This window comes from Myripristis murdjan, chromosome 21 (assembly GCF_902150065.1).
Source record: "Myripristis murdjan chromosome 21, fMyrMur1.1, whole genome shotgun sequence".
Taxonomy (NCBI): Eukaryota; Metazoa; Chordata; class Actinopteri; order Holocentriformes; family Holocentridae; genus Myripristis; species Myripristis murdjan.
In genome coordinates this window covers 1084223-1102173 of record NC_044000.1, presented here as the reverse complement: position 1 = coordinate 1102173, position 17951 = coordinate 1084223, and the positions used below count along the sequence as shown (strand labels likewise).

General features: G+C 39.2%; 1 protein-coding gene across 4 annotated transcripts in view; it reads right to left on the bottom strand.

The window, feature by feature from the left end:
- Positions 1 to 17951, bottom strand: part of lypd6 (LY6/PLAUR domain containing 6) — a 53528-nt gene that overhangs the window by 20915 nt on the left and 14662 nt on the right. The gene's annotated exons all lie outside the window — the stretch shown is intronic.

Genomic DNA, 17951 nt, shown 5'->3' with positions numbered 1-17951 from the left:
AAACTACCTCGATAGAAAGACTGGGGCTGCCTAAAAGTGTGGAGTGTTTCAGTGATGCCCTCATGTGCTGTCACTATTCTGTAGCCTGCTACTGGCCGGTGGCCACTAACAGCACAATGCTGAAACTGAATACAGTGTAAACAGAAGTGTGAGACCATCTGATCTTATACCAGTGCTCACAGCACCCCGCTGTTAAACCAGATCAACTTGAGAAGGGAGCTGACAAAAGCAGACTGTGCAAACGCTACTGGCTTTAAAATGTTATGCATTCATAAATTATCAATATTTTATTGATGCATAAAATTGCAAATTATAATTTAAAGCTACAGAATTTTCTTGGGGGTGCTGTTACCATCCTGGGGGGATGCTATAGCACCCACAACCACTGCCTATGCCCCAAATGAGTTTTTCCTAGGGTCCCCAAATGTCTAGGGATGGCACTGAGGCCAAACAAAGGTCATAAAACATAATCACACCCATACATCTTTACTTAATACATGTGCAGCTACCTTTATCCATGTTGCAGTGATTATGTTATTTTAGTTCACTTTGCTTATTCCCATTTTCTACCTGTGTATCATGTTATTTTATTCTACTTCTGTAGGATGTCTTTCAGTATATACAGTTTTAACGTACACTGTACATAAACCAATAAAATAAATAAAATATTTTAATTACCTTTAATTACTTTTGGTCAGGGACCTTTTAAGTCCTGCATGTGTTTGTTCCGCAGAGGGGACACAGAGCCAACAAGAGACATTCTGTGATACTGATGGTTCATGATTTGAGGATTAGCATAATAGAACACTACATTTCCAGTAATGGCAGGTATCTCCAAAAAATGGAAGAAATATGCATGTAGCATGATTTTCACAGAGTAAAAGAAGTTGTTCTAAGTAGCTCATTGGCCAGGTTAATTGAAATATAAATTAAATATCCTTGTGGCATTGTGTGCATCAGAGATGATGCTGTAGGTTGGGAATCACATCGTTGAAATGTATTTTAGTAGGTTGTTGTTATTATTTCAGAAGGGTTGTGGAAGCCAAGTGAGAATTAATGAAGAGCTCTCAGCTGGGACCAATTTTGCAGCAACACAGTGGATGATGAATTTTTATCCCACTGCATGCTGTTACTGCTCACCTGGGACTACACTGATGGAAGTAAGCAAAATGTGATTAATACTCTCATGGCTTGACTCATTTTCTCTCTCTCTCTCTCTCTCTCTCTCTCTCTCTCTCACTCACTCTCTCTCGCTCTCTCTCTCGCTCTCTCACATACACACACACACACACACACATAAAATAAGCAGATTTGACTGGTGTTAACTCTGGCCAACTCTAAATAATATAATGGTTGTAGAAATATTTATTATCCGTTGAGGGGAAATTTGTCTTGTCACATATCCGTAAAAGATACAATATACTATACAGACATAAGATATAAAGCAAAACCACACATTCACACATTGTTACTTGATACAAGCCAGTGCAGCAGAGGTAAATGATGTGTGCTACTGTCAACTAAAATGCTAAGTGTTGGTCAGAATGGTGCTGAGCCTACATTTTGTCAGGGACCATTGAGTCCCTGTACGTGTTATCACTGGCATAGAGTGACAACAGTTTGTTCGCTTCTGTTTTTTTCTCCACACAACAGCATACTGTTGCAAATTAATTATTCTGAGTTACACAATGTTTCAGCCTCCACTGGTGAGATCAGTCTGAGGTCAAAACCTTGTGTCAGTCACACTCAATAATTTGGAGCAGCATGCTCCAAGTTATGAATTGAATTTTCTTTTATTCTGCGTCAGCACTAGATATGCACATCATTTTTCTTGCTCTAATTCCCTCTAATTTCCCATGTTTTTGAAAGAAATTAGCTGGACTGGCCCAGGTTTCAAAGGCTTAAAATCTCATTTCACACATTTTCTTGTTTGTTTGGTGACAGAGAAAATGTCATTTCTGATTTTTGACTGCACTGGGGACTGGATCATTTTTCAACAAGTGATTGCTGCATTTTAACTGGGTTAATGTTGAAAATTAAAATGTCTCTAGTGGTAAGGAATATTGCTTATATTTTGCAAAGTGATCCATACATGTTTAATTGGGTTTACATATTACTTTTCCTTTGGCTGCAAGGTTTACATGAGGGCTGGAGAAAATGATGCTCAGCCACCTTATTATACTGTCAGTATCAGAGGTTATATATGGAATCAAAAACAAAACCCAAAATGTGATGATACAAGGCGTATGTGTCCATGTGGGTCAAAGCACCAGGAGTCTTGCTTTGAACAGCTGCCAGCTAGAGAAAGTGATCTGCAGGCCCGGCAACTCGATATTCTGGGCTGTGCAATAACCTGTGAATAGTGGTTCCTCCCATCCAAGGGAGAGAAATGCAAATCGAGCGTCTTGTGAGTCTGAGAACTGGTCTGACCAGATTCAGAGGGCTGGCAGGAGGGAGAAAAGAGGCCTGAGCTACAGACACTGCAGGCTTTTCTCTCTGTGGACCTTTTCCAGTTGTGTTCAAGAGGCTCATTTCAGTCTTGTGCTGTATGTGAAGGTGACCGGATTTCTGGGAATCCGGGGATATTTGTCATTTGCTGACAAATACACAGCAGATGTATTCAAGAATCTGACAGAAAATTATACGCCATCTAAAATGCTTATGAAAGGTATCTGACCACACGAAATCTGACATTGATCCAGTATCAACAGTCTAATGTTGGAATATTTAATCTTGATCAGTTTCTTGTAATTTTGTGCTTATTTGCTACTTAATCAGGTATAGTTGTAATGCTTTTTTGAATTTAAATACAAGAATTCATACAAAAGTCATTTTTTGGCTTGATTTTTATTAATCTTTCAGCAATTTTTTTTTGTGACTTTTTGGCATGTTTTTGAAAGAAATTAAGAGAATTTGTCTGCAGACAATCCAGCATCCCTGATCTGCTTGTCAGAAATCTGCAAATGGAGCATCTATCTTCCACATTTGTGATAGGAAGTTAGCAACAAACAGGGAAACTTTATATTTTGTGATAATGCCCTCATTTACAGGGAGGATATTTTTATTATTATCTTGTGGTCTTTAGATAGAAATGACAAATCACACGACCTCCTCTGTTATTAACACTGCCCTCGGGCAGTGTTAATATCAAGGGTCGGCTCCAGCCAGGGACAAGTATCAAATCAGCAGACTGTCTCCAGAAATCAGGGGCATCTGCTCATCCTATTGTATGTTGGCTTCCATGCAGTCCATCAGGACAGCGGATCACTCTGTAAACAAAGACTACACTGACTGTAATATGCTTACCTCAAATACAATTAGTGGAGACTGGGGAGAGTTGTAACACATTTTGTCTCAGCAGCCATAACTCTGCCAGTTTTCGTTGTAGACTTCTCAAATTGTGATCCACATTTGTCTCCAAAGAGCGGATATATCAGTCACTATTATAACATCACAGTCTTCATAAATTGTTGTCAAATACAAGGAGTTCCATTGTTACAAATTATCTAGTTGTAATACGAGCTTCGGTAAGGTGTAGCATACAGTATGAGACTATATTAAGCCTGCACAATACAATTTACATTAAAAAAATGTTCTAATGAGTAATGTACTAAACAAAAGACAGTCAATATCTATGTAGTCTTTGAGTCTGTGAAATGAAAATTTGACCTAATTAGGACATTATTGGCTTATGAAATAACCTTCAGTCTCACTCAACTGTAACATTAAGTCAACTGTAATGAAATCTTACGTCAAATAATAACTTATAATGTAATAACATCTTTAAGTCAAAATATAAGCTTAGTCCCAAAAAAAAAAGCTGCAGCTTTGATTACGAGGCCATGAAACTGTACATGAGAGATCAAGAGGGAAATGTGTAACTGTGGTGAACACATGACTCTAGCCTAACCCTGACTGATTGGAAGTGGTGCTGTTACAACTAAGCCCATGTTATAACTCTACCTGGTCTCCCCTATTTAGCCAACTTGCCTGTTCTGCTGAAAAAGCTCCTCAAATCCATACAGTATGCAGACCTATTGTCCCTTAACAAATCCAATTAGCACGTTCTCAAGGAAATTCCAGAGAAACAAAGTAAAGCTGATTACGTAGGTTTGACAACCGCAGCCAAATCCCCCAGCCCTTTCATTGAGCCAAAAGTGGCGGAACAGTATAGGGCAATGTGTGTTAACTGTCAGCAGCTATCCAGTCTTGTCCTTTGCTGTGCCGGCTCACCGGTGGCTCTAGCTCTATGGTATTGCACAAAGCTTGGGAGTCAGTACGGATCTGTATCAGAGGCTGGCTAATTGAAAATCTACAAGCTTACCCTCCCTAATCCAGACGTTTTCTTTTGAAGTGCTCCAAGTCAGCTGTATAATTTTTTAATCCCCATCTTGACCACTTGGCGCATAGGAAGATCTAAAGGATTAACTATATAGATCCTACATATAAATGGGACAAGTAACAGATAAGTAACAGATGTCAAACATACCATACCCAGAAAAAAGGGGGTCTGCAGGACTGGAATGTTGTCCACACAGAATGCTAAGGCTTTTCTTTTCTGCCTCAAAATGATTACAACCAAAACTGCTTGATTATGACCAAATGCAAACACGTACAAAGCCACAACCAAAGGTAGGGGAGAGCAGGATTGGTTGCCCCGCTTTTTACTTCACTCATAGTGCCACAAAAATCCTTTATTGATGTCCTTTCAGGATGCTAAGGAGGCCTTAGCTGTCAGGTAGGGATGGAACTGCATTACTCACTAAACCTTTTTTTTTTCTGATCCAAACATACAACTGATGAACAAGTTGTGCCCTTGTGACAACCGTCCCCCATTGTAGGGCTGGTTGTTCCTAATGAGGAGAAAACGGGAAATTCATTGTTTGCTACACAAGACCCTTAGACACCAACAGTATAGCTATGGCAGCATTTTGACACAGAAGCATAAACTGACCATACTACTAAAAGTTATCTCAAATCTTAAATGATTTGCTGTAAATTCGGGCAGTTTTCTGTTGGTGACTGTGTAAATCAGGTTTTGAACCAGCAGGGACAACTTTCCCTGTTTCAGCAGGAAGTGAATGTGGAGGTTGATGGGAAACTGGACAGTGGTTGCACACTTGAAATAGTTTAAAGACTGAACATGGACACATTAGCCCTATTGAGTTCATTTTTACAATTTATGAATCTATAGGTCATATATTGAAAGGTATTAACACCTAAAATATCTATATCAAAGTTTTGGGGTATATATAAATATATGGTGAATCTACCATAAATGCATGTGTACTTGAACATTTGCTACTGTTGGACAAATGAAGACTGTTGGTGGGCAATCTCCACAAACCTGGCATGTATTGCTGAAGCAGTCCAATGAAAATGATGTATTGCTTTTTCATGCACATGATGGTTGATGGTTCTGTTCTTGTAGGCAATTACATCATAGCCTCCATGATCAAAAAACAGATTACTGCTCTGATCAGTCTGTTATAGAAGCATCATCAGCCTTGAGAAAATTTTTCCATTGTATTTGCGACTGAATTCAGAACACTTAGTTTTGTTTGCGAGCCTGGGAGTTGCACTACACAACTGGGGAACACAAAAGTATTTTTATTTTATTCAAGCAAAAAAAAAAAAAAAAAAAAAAAAAAAAAGAAAATCATATTCAGTCAGATAGCTCTGAGTTACTCCCCAAAATATCAAAGCTATTGATCCAGCAATAACTTCTTTGGACAGATCCTTACTGCATGAGCTTATTTCCTCACAAAAGGCTGGGCTCCTGGACCCGGTCGCACCAGCTGTACATAAGTTTCAATGTTAGCTAGTTGTAACTTAAGTGTTTAATATATTAAAGTTTATACACTACTAAATTAAACAGGTTTATGCCACAGAAACTAGTTGTGACTTTGAACTTAGCAGTTACTATATATTTACAAATACACCTCAGCAATTTAGTATAAGTTTGGCATTAGTATGCTAGATAATTTAGCATTGTGTGTCTACAGTAATGGCTATTTTGCTTCTCTTCAATTACACTGCATTGCATAATTGGAGTAGCAATTTCCCTATCACTCAAGACTAGGTTAGCGTTATGTTTCATAGCCTGAAACAGAAATTAGAAATACATAACAATAAAGATGCAACTGTGACTGAATGAGATACTAGTTAACTGGCACTAATGCTTATTCTTGTTTGTGATATTTAAGTAACTTCCATGTTTAAAATGTTCATGCTTTTCCATTGGATGCAGCTATAGATGTTGCTTAGTTTAGATGTACACATTACACATGAAGGCTTCTTTAGTTGAGACATTCCCTAGTTTAGAATGGTGCAACCAAATTAAGTTTTCAGTTAGTTTAACACTAACTAGTTACCAAAAACTTACATGGACACACAAATTTAGCAACAGATCTATGAACAGCTGGTGCAACTCAATCCTGCAGAGCTGAAGTCAGAAAAAAGCACTACTGAAAGGCACTGTCTTTTCAATGAGCCTCACTACCCACACAGGCAGCTACAACAAATGACTCTCTCTCTCTCGCTCGCTCCTCCAAATACCAGTATCTCTTTAGAAATTCCTAATTTTTCATAGCTTTAGTGCATACGAATCCTCAATGCAGGCATTTCTACTCCCCCTGTTTTACACATAGTACTTTAGTGAGGTGGGATAGGGTGGGGGGAGGTGACTGCTGTGGGCACATACCAGCTCTCCCACATTATTTGGCAGCAAGGGGCCTAAAACCCTGCATGAGAAACAGAGGATGTACACCAAATCCCTTTGAAGGGTGTGTGGGACATGTGAGGATCCTGATGCGGGCCTGCAGGGAGGGGTGCACTGTGCAGACATCAGTGTAGGGCTAATACATCCTTGTAACAGCTGCAAGGAGAGATCCCATCCCCTTGAACTTGATGGCAACCAATAATGTGGCTGAGTTACTGTAAAAGGCCATGGGAGCTAGCTGGGATTTGAGAGGCTGACTGGTGTTTCTGTACCCCTCTTTGTTTCAGAGAGATGTCTAACCTCTGGAATCAGTGAGTGAGCTTTTTAACACCATGGATGGCTGCTTTTAATTGTGCTTGTTCTTTGAGAACAGCGGAATCATGGAAATATGTACATTACACATCTACAGAAAACATACTGTGGGCGTGGGCCTTCTGATGCATGTGGAGTAATATAAAATAACCATGGGTTCGATTTATTCACATAAAATGACATTCTCTAACAAGTGTATGATGTTCCACCTGTACAGTGCTACCACAGACCTTTTCAACCAAGAACTAGTTCCTTTCCAACCTAATTTTGAACCATTCTGAGCATTTCAACCAAAAATAAGACTTCAGAACCCAAAAATTGGTTCCCAACAGCACCAAAAAACCTGAAGCGGCAAGCATGGTGACAACAAGAGTGGGTGGGTCTTATTCTACAAGGAAAGATGGAGACGATGGAGAAACTGCAAAGTATGTAGTGGTCTGCTTTCAATTTGGACATCTCCTGAATTTCAGGAAAAGATGGAAAGGAATAGTAGAAAAAGTAAATTGTATCTCAAAATCACTGAAGATTTGGTGAAGGCTGGGTTCATAAGCCAGGACCAAATCATCAACAAGTAAAAATATCAAAGGAGGGCACACCATAAAGGACCTAGTGAAAAGTGGCGCTGGATAATATGAGGGGAGTATTATGAACTCCTGCACAGTGTGCTCACTCATAGAACAGCAAACCAGCAGACTGGAGCTGAATTTCGACAAGAATGCTGGAGTCAGTGGCCAGTGACCCGGCAACAGCTCCATCACAATGGTTCTACTCCATGGGACAGTTCACCAGTTAGCACCTTGGTTCCAAGTATCCAGAACAGCCACAGTTCAAGAACCAGAACTGCTCTGGCCAAAAAGAGGTGGATCAGGTCAAAATATAAGACTGCAGGTTCTTAGGAGGCCGCCTGGCCAGATGTTTAACTCGTTTGCTGTCCCACTATCACAGTCATATAATTATCCTGGTTTAAAATAAATAAATAAATAAAATATTATTGAGTTATTATTGAGCCGTTAGAGACTTTCATTTGTTTGGCTGGTTAAAAATACAATGTGTATGCTGAAAAAAAATGAATCGTCTTAAATTAACCCCTGCTGTCTGTAGTTACACAAGGACATGCTTGCCAGCTTTGGAGTAGCTGAACCTTGCAGAGCTTATTTCCCTTAGGAAATATGAGAAGTTTAGGATCTTTTTTTTTTTTTTTTATGTCCTTGCTTCCCAACACCGAAGTCTGTCACAAAAACCACAATTAGACACGCTGCATAAAGTTTAAAGCCTTTTCCCTGTAAACTGCCAGCTTCAAAGTCAACAGAGTGGGTGCTTCATTGCAAAGAGAATGACCATGTAACCTGAAGAAAATTGGTCTGGTCCATTCTCATTCAGAAAATAAAGGTGGATATAGCCAATTTAATGCAAAAACTTGAGGTACACCTAGTATCTGGAGGAAACATCTGCATTGTTACTGGGCTAAATCTAGTCTCAGGAATTCTGTAAACATCAGCTGAGACAGAAAAAGACAATTGAGAGGAAATGAATCATAAACTTTTTTTTTTTGTTTTATTTTTCTTGGGAAAGGGTTATTTGGTTATTTTCTTGTACTTTTTATTCATTTATTAAACTCTTATCTGTAATTTTAGTGTAATTTTGGTGTAAATGAATATTAATTATGCTACAATAAATTTAGTGTTATAATGTGATATAATTACCAATTTTTGTGAATTTTCTTGGGGGTTTTTTGGCTATAGTCTTGGAACTTCTTGGGCATTTTCTTGGAATTTTTATTTATTTATTAATTCATTCATTTATTTATTGACTGATTTATTTGTCTTTTTTGGCTTTTGTCAATGTTTTTTCCTGGTCATTTTGTGGCATTTTTCTTTTTCAATGTATCTATTTATTTTTACTTTTTTTTTTAACAGTAAACTTTTTATAATTTCATTTTAGATATATAATGTTCTTGACAGAAATCAAATGAAAGGTTAATGTGGGCCTTACATGCTTTAATACCAACAGAGGAAAACTGAATGCTGCTCCTATGTCTCTTACTACTACTGCTACTACCAAAATATGAATAATTCATTGCCTCTTATCCAATCACAGGCATGGTTTAAAAGTACTGAACTTCAAAGGAGATCATCAAAAGAGAACTCTCCAGAGGTTCGCAGAGAGCCTGCCCTCTGCCAGTTAGACGAGCTGGGTGAGGATGCTGCTGAATACTAAAACAGAGCAGGTCACGAAGCATGGACAGGCTGCCAACCTGAAGATATACATGGGCAGAGAGTAGTTCACCAAGGAGGCTGCTGAGAGCAATATGGCATCTAAACATGAAAACAGAGGGGAAAATATGTCATTTGTTCATTAATTTCTGGATACATTTATGCCATCCATTACCTCAAGCACTGACTGTGTACTTGATGCACTAGTGTAGTGCATCAAGTTTTTCAAACCCTAGGGCTCCTTGAAGGGATGCCAGGATGTCCTCAGCAAAATGAAGAATTATTTAATTTCACATTTAATTCACTACAAAAATACAGAAAATGTATGAAGGATCATTTTAACATTTTCTCCTTCCTTGTTTAATCACCACACTTTATAAGCGTTCAAGTGTGATGTCAAAACAATTTTACCCTTTGAAACTTGAAAATTAGTGAAAAATGACTAAGAATCTCAGTGATAACAAAAAAAATAGCCCAACAAAAGAGGAATAAAAGTCCCAGAAATTATCAAAAGGATTTTTAAAACTTATCAGAAAACTATATCTGAATTGTTAAAAATGTATTGTGAATGTCAGATATGGCAAAATCTCTTCGAATGGGCCACAGCTTACTGAAAGTCAGCTTGAAGAAGATTTCCCTATGGATTAAGATGATTCTGCTGAATATTTCTAAATGTATAGATATGAAAATCATCATTTTGTTTCAGAGGAAACATTCAGGTCAAAAAGGGCTTTCAGTGTTAAATGTTTCTCTTCATTTTCCATGAGAAGAATATTTTCTATGATCTGTAATGATTTGTTGGTCACAACATTTCAATGATGAACACTTCCACACTGTGAGCACAACATAGCACACAATACAAACCCAATAATAAGAAGCTTTCAGTTTGACAGCAACACATAATCAGTGAGTATTCAAATAAGTTGTATATTTTTGATATGCTGCTCAGTATATCAACAGATTATGCAAATCAAGAGTTTAACCCCAATATTTCAGAACAAAAAAAGCAACAGAAGGTTCACAACAGGACACAAGTCTCTGTGGCATGGAGAGGCACGTGTCCTGCAGCGTGAACACATCAAACATATTTACTTACTAAAGCATTAACCCTTTGAAATCCAGCCAGGAGTGGAGCTTGGATTTTGATGTTTGTTTTTTGTTTGTTTTACTTCACCCTCTAAACAAAACTGACTATTTCTTTTCATTATTTTTTTTTTATAGTAGCTATCTATCCATCCATCCATCTATATATCTATATCTATATATATTCTTTTTGACAGTTTACTTTTAATTTAATTTGAAATATATATAATATAATCACAAGTAGTTGTTTTAACTAATTTTGCTAACAGAGTATATTTTCCTTCTCATATGGCTGCTAAACACGTTCTTCAAACCTCAGCTTGACACCCCATTGCTTCCGTTAAGCTACACTGGTGCATATAAGAGATATGAGACTGTGACAACTCAGCAGTGCCTTTTCAATGGAGGTGCAGTGACCCAACATAAAGATCTTTCTCAAGTCATTCATGCGTTTAAGCTTGCACAAACTTTCTGAAGAACTCACAGCAGGTATTTAGATGTATGTTCGATAGGGAACCCTCTCCTATTCACTTAGCGCATCGCCACACAGCAAGTGGACCCCTAAGATTCATCATTTTCTTAAAAGAGAAAAAAACATGGCAGGCCACATCTCATGCTGTACAGGTTCTATAAATGATGTGACACACAGCCTGGGGATTAAAATAACTAAAGGCATGGATACAGGATACACACATGCAGGATATGGAGACAGGAGACACAGTAGACATGGATACAGAATACATCCCAGTTCTTGTCTTTTATTCTACTGACAGGGTGTCCTCAGTGCCACACCTCCAGTCCAGCCTGCCGCTGAGCCAACTCAGCCACCCATTTAAGAGAACTGGGATTTCATCTTTAATGTGATGTTCATATCATTTTTCAAGTTGTGTCCATACCTGATTTATAAAACTATTTAAAACCAAATAAAACTGCATGTGGTTGTTTAAAGCTATGATCACACCATACGTGCTTTTAGCAGCTATGGCCATCTGTTTTTTATCATTTTCAAAGGGTCTGAGGTGTTGCACAAGGTGCTTTTGCATACCAGGCGCATTGCATTTAGGAGCCACTCACACAGAGACACATCACTTTGGAGAAACACCTTGAACGCCATGCATTTTTGTCACAGAGCAGGGGCGGATGTGCTTTGTGTTGTTGGTGAATGTCCACTTAGACCCGTTATACAGTCTACGCAAAGAACGCTGGCACAAATACAGAGGTGATACAAAGGCTGTTCCTCGTGTTTTTGTCTAACAAAATTTGCAGAAGAAAAATTTCTACCGCACCACAAAGAGCTATTGCAGTGTCACATGTTTCAGGTAGGCCACTGAAATAAGATAACTGGTAAAGAGTAACTAACTATGTAATTTCTTATTTTCCTGTATAAACAAATGGAAATGGTGGCTGAGTTTGAAGATGATCTGGCAGAACTGTCCATGTCAGTTTGAATGGAGTGCAGTCAGCACAGAGGTAGGAAGTATCAACTAGGAAGTGAACAGTCAATGAAAGCACTTGATTAATACTAACTCATTCTCACCGCGTCACTCATTGAATAAACTCATGATGACAATGAATTTCAATAAGCTACTGTATATTGCAGCCTGTGTGTGACAGATACTGATCCTCTGATATTGCATGTTTGATATATATTTTGCTCTGTGCAGTGGTCTATGCACCAGAACTAGAATCCTCTTTGGTCGGAGAATTTAAACTGGTTTAGACTGGTTTTAAACATCACCTCCAAAGTTCACCCACCATCAGTGACTGGCTATAGAACATGCCGGCGATGACAAGGGTGGGACAGTGATTTGTGAGAGCAGGCAAAGGGCAGCTGCAGGGGCTTCCCAGGCTCCTTATAAAAATGTGGAGAATTTACCTTTAATGCTTTCAAAAGTGCAGAGAGTCTAAGCAGCGAGGAAAACAGCCAAAGAAAAACATGATCAACCCTTCCAAAAGGAGCTTTTCTAAAAATAAATAAATAAAAAGATGCTGGAAAGCATTTCTAAGAGAAATCTCTGAGCATGCCGACACACTAGCAGACATGATCTGCTCTGCTGTCCAGCTTGCTTTGCTCCTGTCAGGAAACCAGCGGGGCAGCCGGTCCCATAACAAGACCAGTCCCTCTGTGTGTGAGACAGAGAGAGTGTGTGTGTGTGTGTGCATGACTACAAGTTCACAAACGTGTTGGGAGTGCACTGGAGAATGTGTGCACTTGTGTGGGTGACAGGAAGAGATAGGCTAAAAAACAGCAACTGCACTATCAGTGGTCTGCTCCAGCAGACAGGCTTGTGTTACAGAGGTTACACTGCTACACATGACTCCAACATGGCAGCAGCAGCACACACATCATCCTGCCACACTTCCACTGGACCCAAAGCACTTGGACCTTGAGGAGCGTGAACAGCCTGCCTTTACATTTACGACTGCATCCAAGTGCATACACAACAAACTGTAAGCTAGGTGCAATGAATTAAAGGCAGCTTTACATATGTTACATGTTTACAAATGTGGAATGCGTTTACATAATTATGCATTAGCTAATAAGTTGTAACCATATAGCTAATCATGTCATGACTTTACTAGGTGGGCCACATCCCTGTAAATCAGATAGATGCTTAAGTGCCCCAACTCAAGCACATGTCTTAAATGGTAGTTAATGCATTCGTTCATAAGGAAATAGAACATTATAACAAAGATTATTAATAATTAGCTCAGGTAGAAACAACATTAATAGCTGATCATTTAATCATTAGTATGTGCCTGTGGGTGGGGGGGGGTCAGCATCTTTTCTTTTTCTTTCCATTTTAAAATGTAGCCTATGCCCCACAAATATTTGTGCTTTGATGAATAATGTAGTGGCTTTTGCTATCAAAAAGAATCCACTCCCCTGACTCAGATCCCAACAGGACTCAGTTGTCAAATGCTAGGCAGGTGTACCAAGCAGGACATCTGTCATACTTGTGATACTTACTTATTACTTATGATATATTCAAAAGAATTGGAAAACTAGAAAACCTCCCAGTGGGGAGTTTCTTATTTCCCACCTCAGAATTGTTCAAGTGGTTGAGGTGGGAGCTTTATGGATGCTCCAACAACAAAAAAAAAAATGCATTTGTTTAGCCTCTTCAAAGCTACAAAAACTTTAGAGCAGCTGTCATACATAATAACAATAACTTAAATTTGTATAGCGCCTTTCAAGAAAAAGAAAAGTCTTGCTACTTTTAGCATGACTATCACACTGTGTTATGCTTCCTTTTTTTCAAATTTCCAACTATTAATTAATCTGAAAGCAAAATGGAACTTTGGTAGAAGTTTGAGTAGTACACTAACATGGGAGTCCACATGGTGGTGAGATGTCCTCTGTGCTCCCCTGACCTGCTAAACCACAACACTGTATCCAGTATCTGTGTCTCTCCATTCACTTCCATAGCAAAATAGATCCCAAAATAACACTTTTGGCACAAAAATGAATGTAAACAAAGCAGAGTATGTCAATATTAAAATATGACATACTCTGAACCCCTCACTGCTCCTGATTGAGCAGTGAGGGTTTCAGTATCTTGCTCAAGGACACTTCAACACACTCTGGAGGAGCTGGGGACTGAACCGGGAACCCTCCGAATCCCAGATGACCGCTCTACCTCCTGAGCCATGCCCCATAGTGAAACAGTTCTTTTCCCATATGAACTGGAAAGTTGATTTGGCAGGTCACATCTGCAGGAAGTTGCCACATGGTAGGTTTGCACCAGGAAGAAACAACCTGATAATAGGCTACTTTCATAAATAATTGTAATTACATGAAAAAAATGGGTACCAGGACTTGTTTTGCTATGGTAGTGCACACATTCAAATACATTATTCTGGACTAGCAGCCCAGGCGAGCACCAAGCAACTAATGAGGATATTTCACCACCATGTGGACTCTGGAAACGATATAACACAAACACCTTACCAAGGTTCAGTTTTGTTTTAAAGCCCACCTATGGTGCTAAAACTTTCACAGTGTCTATGTTCACCAATGGGACAGTCTACAAAAAACTGACATGCAAGTCCCCCAGCCCCCAACTCCCCACTCATTTGCCCCTCCCGTGAATTAGGATAATGGCCCGTATGCCGCCATCCTTGTTTTTGCTATTCCTTTACACAGCTGTATGTGTCCCCTCCCACAGCTACAGATGTGGGACTACTTTCCATCCCAGAGCCACACAATAGAAAGTGTCTAAAGCTAATGAAGGGGAATAGAATTTCCTTCACACAGGTGACAGGCCATTTTTCAGTCCTGTCAAACGTGCCGAGGTTATTTATCAAACAGCAGGCGAGTGTGGCACTCAGCAAGTGTCCACCAGTACAGGAATGTCCATTCAGCTTTGGGGTGAATCTTAAAAAGAAGAGGTATATTATTGTAAATATCTGGAAAAATGCTAGCTTTGATGAATGAATAAATAGATCACATTTTTGTCCTATTCATTTAAAAAGTGATTGTCTGAAACATCCTTGTTTTATTTTTTATTTTGTCTCCATGTTTGGTGCCGAGTGTTCATTGCTGAGCTGTGTGTGCACCAGTTTGTCCAGTATTGTTCAGTCCTTTGCCTTAAATTTTCTGTTGATAAAGCTCTTTTCTTTGTTCAGCCATTCTTTGTGGCTATCGCTGCGTATGTTAACTAGCCAGTTCTTCTTCTGTTACTTCCAAAATAACCGAAAGATGAAAAATGCGTCACTTCCTGTGTATTAGAGGATTTCGCCCCAGAAAACTCCCTCCAAAAAATTAAAAATAAACATAACTCAATTAAATTTGTTTCAGGCGGTTCATTCTTTGGAACCAACTATTCATGGAAAAAAAAACCAAGGGACCTGAAGTTCATTATTTTATTTTATTTCATTTTTTATTTATTTAGTTATTTATTTATTTATTTATTTTCGCAGAACCACAGCACAGAGATTTGAGAAGCTGAATACACATGAACTGGGCCAGTGGGTGCTCCTCAGCTCCTCAGCTCCTGTAGCCTGTGTGAGCCTACATGAGCATCTACCTTCACTGCCCTCCCCTCTACAGCAGGACGGGACCCTGGGAATCTGCTGGCTGTTTGTGCCACGTGTGTGCATCAGGCAACACAGGCAGCAGCCCACAGACACTGCCTAGTTTACCATACAACTCTTTTCTTCTTCCAGAATCTCCATACACTCATTTTTCATCTGCTATTGTTATGCTGATTGTCCAGAAGCACGGGGCGCAACAACTGATTATAAAATACAGATGGGCTTCACAGCAAATTAAAGCCATTTATTCTTCTATTCAAATCACGGGGAGCGGTTCAGAAGTGAGGTCAGCTGCTGCGGGGATTTTCAAGACATGGCATGACACCGCCCCTTCTTCACATTTCCATCTGTTTCTTGATCTTATCACGCAAACGTGTGAACACAATGATACACAAACATACACACAGACTTCCAGGCCGGCACTGTGCGGCTGCCATGTCCTGCTGTTTCAGCGTTATGTCTCACTAACAGTCACACAGAGCCTGTGGTGGCCAACAGACCATCAGATCTAGTGCAGTGTATGTGAGCCAGGTTTTTGATCTGAGCCTTAGTGACAAGGGCAAATCAAGCCTGAAAGGACCATTCCACTGATTTTGAATGTTTGGCCTATTTCTAGAATTAATTTTACATTGCAACAAATCATGAAGGGGTGCTTAACATTCACAACATATAATTAAAATCCCTTCATTTTCAAATAAGAATTTTTGGTTGAAAACCCACTTTGTAATGTTCTGCCTCTGTGGACTCCTACAAGTATCTTGGCATCATCATCGATGACAAACTGACATTTGAAAAGAACACTAACATGCTCATTAAGAAAAGCCAGCAGCATCTGTTCTGTCTGAGGAAGTTAGCCAATTTCCAGGTTGACAGATCTCTGATGACAATGTTTTACAAATCTTTCATTCAGTCTGTTTTCACCTTTTCACGTATTTGTTGGTTTGCATCCCTCAATCTGAAACAGAAAATCCCATTAACCAGGACAACAAAGGTCAGCAGTAAAATCATCGGCACCCGGCAAAAAACCCTCTCAGAACTGTACAACAACCAGCTTTCAAAGAAGGCAGGATCCATCATGTCCGACAGCACTCACCCACCTCAGACAACCATTAGCTAAAACTAACCGATCCGCCATCTCACTGCTCAACTCTGTACAGTACAGGTAGCATCATCTTTAGTTCCCATTTTATTCAAGTATGCACTTTTTTTTTTTCTTTTCTTTTTTAAATGCATTTACTTATTTACTACTGATTTTATGTGACTATCTGCCTTGTGAGTTTCACTCTGTTGTTGTCATTGTGGTTGCTGTTGTTGTTGTTGCTACTGCAGCAGAATCAATTGCCTCTCGGGGACAAATAAAGGTCTTGAATACTTGAATACCAACAAAGTTGCCACCATTCATACAAAACTGGTGATTGGCTGTAAAAAAACTAACATTTCCCCAGGGACTATTTTCTGGCAGGGAGATGGAAGCAATTCTAGTCATCCAAATACAGCAGTGCTGCTGCTTTTAGGAAAACTAATATGGATGACTTTAACACAGTGATGGAATACTGGTGTAGAAAGTTTGAAGACTCTGCAATTTCATTTTCATATCGTAGTGGAATGAATGGAAACCAATGGCTGGATAAAAGGGATGAAAAGGTAGTCATATTCTAAAATACAACTGCTTGCTTTGAGAAGAGATTTGCAGAGAGTATATACATTCTGTATATATAACTCTGAATATGCAAAATCACTAGTATGGTTTTTTGAAGTACCCAGTGGAGAGGAGCAGTGCACAGGGGAGCCTGGGGTAGGTCTCAGCAAATATGAGGCAACCAACCAGACCACTCCCAAACACAACCTAAAATCCTCACAGCAACAGCGTGCCCCTTGAACAAAGCCCATCTGATGGGGGGGTGTTGTCCTTTTTTTTGGCTGCACCCCTCACCAAAAAAACATCTCGTCTCCATGCATTTGTCTGCTGCTACATAAGACACTGTGTGGGCATTGCTGTGTGTTTTGGGGAACGAATGATGCACCTGCTGCTAATGCTCACCCCCGATCAATCACACACCGCTGGGTTCCAACGGGGATCAGGGCCTGTAACGCTGTCCAAATGTGTGAAATGGAACCTGCATTCATAGCATACTGATGCACATACTTAACAGCTAGTGGTAGCTGTGATCCAGATGTAGACTAACACTGCTTATGCTCTTGGATTACATTACATTTTATTACAGCACAGAAAAACATTTAGGGAAGAAAAACGCAATCACTGAAAAGTGATGAAAAATATGATAAAATAGATTAAACAAATAATGAATGAGCAAAATCACAATATCCACACACCACCTCTTTGTCTGTGGTTTTACTTATTACTGTAAAATATTTTGTTTTATACCTATGTAGTAAAATTAAACAACATAAAGTAATAATCACCTATTATATTTTTTTTTCTTCAAAAACAGAGGGGGTTCGTTAGTGATTTTCTCATTTGTCATTTAGTGATTTCTTTATTGTAGTGGGTTATTTCATGGGGGTGCTGAGGGGGTCAAAGTAGGTCAAGCAAAAGAGCACCATTTTCGAGGAAATTCAGACTA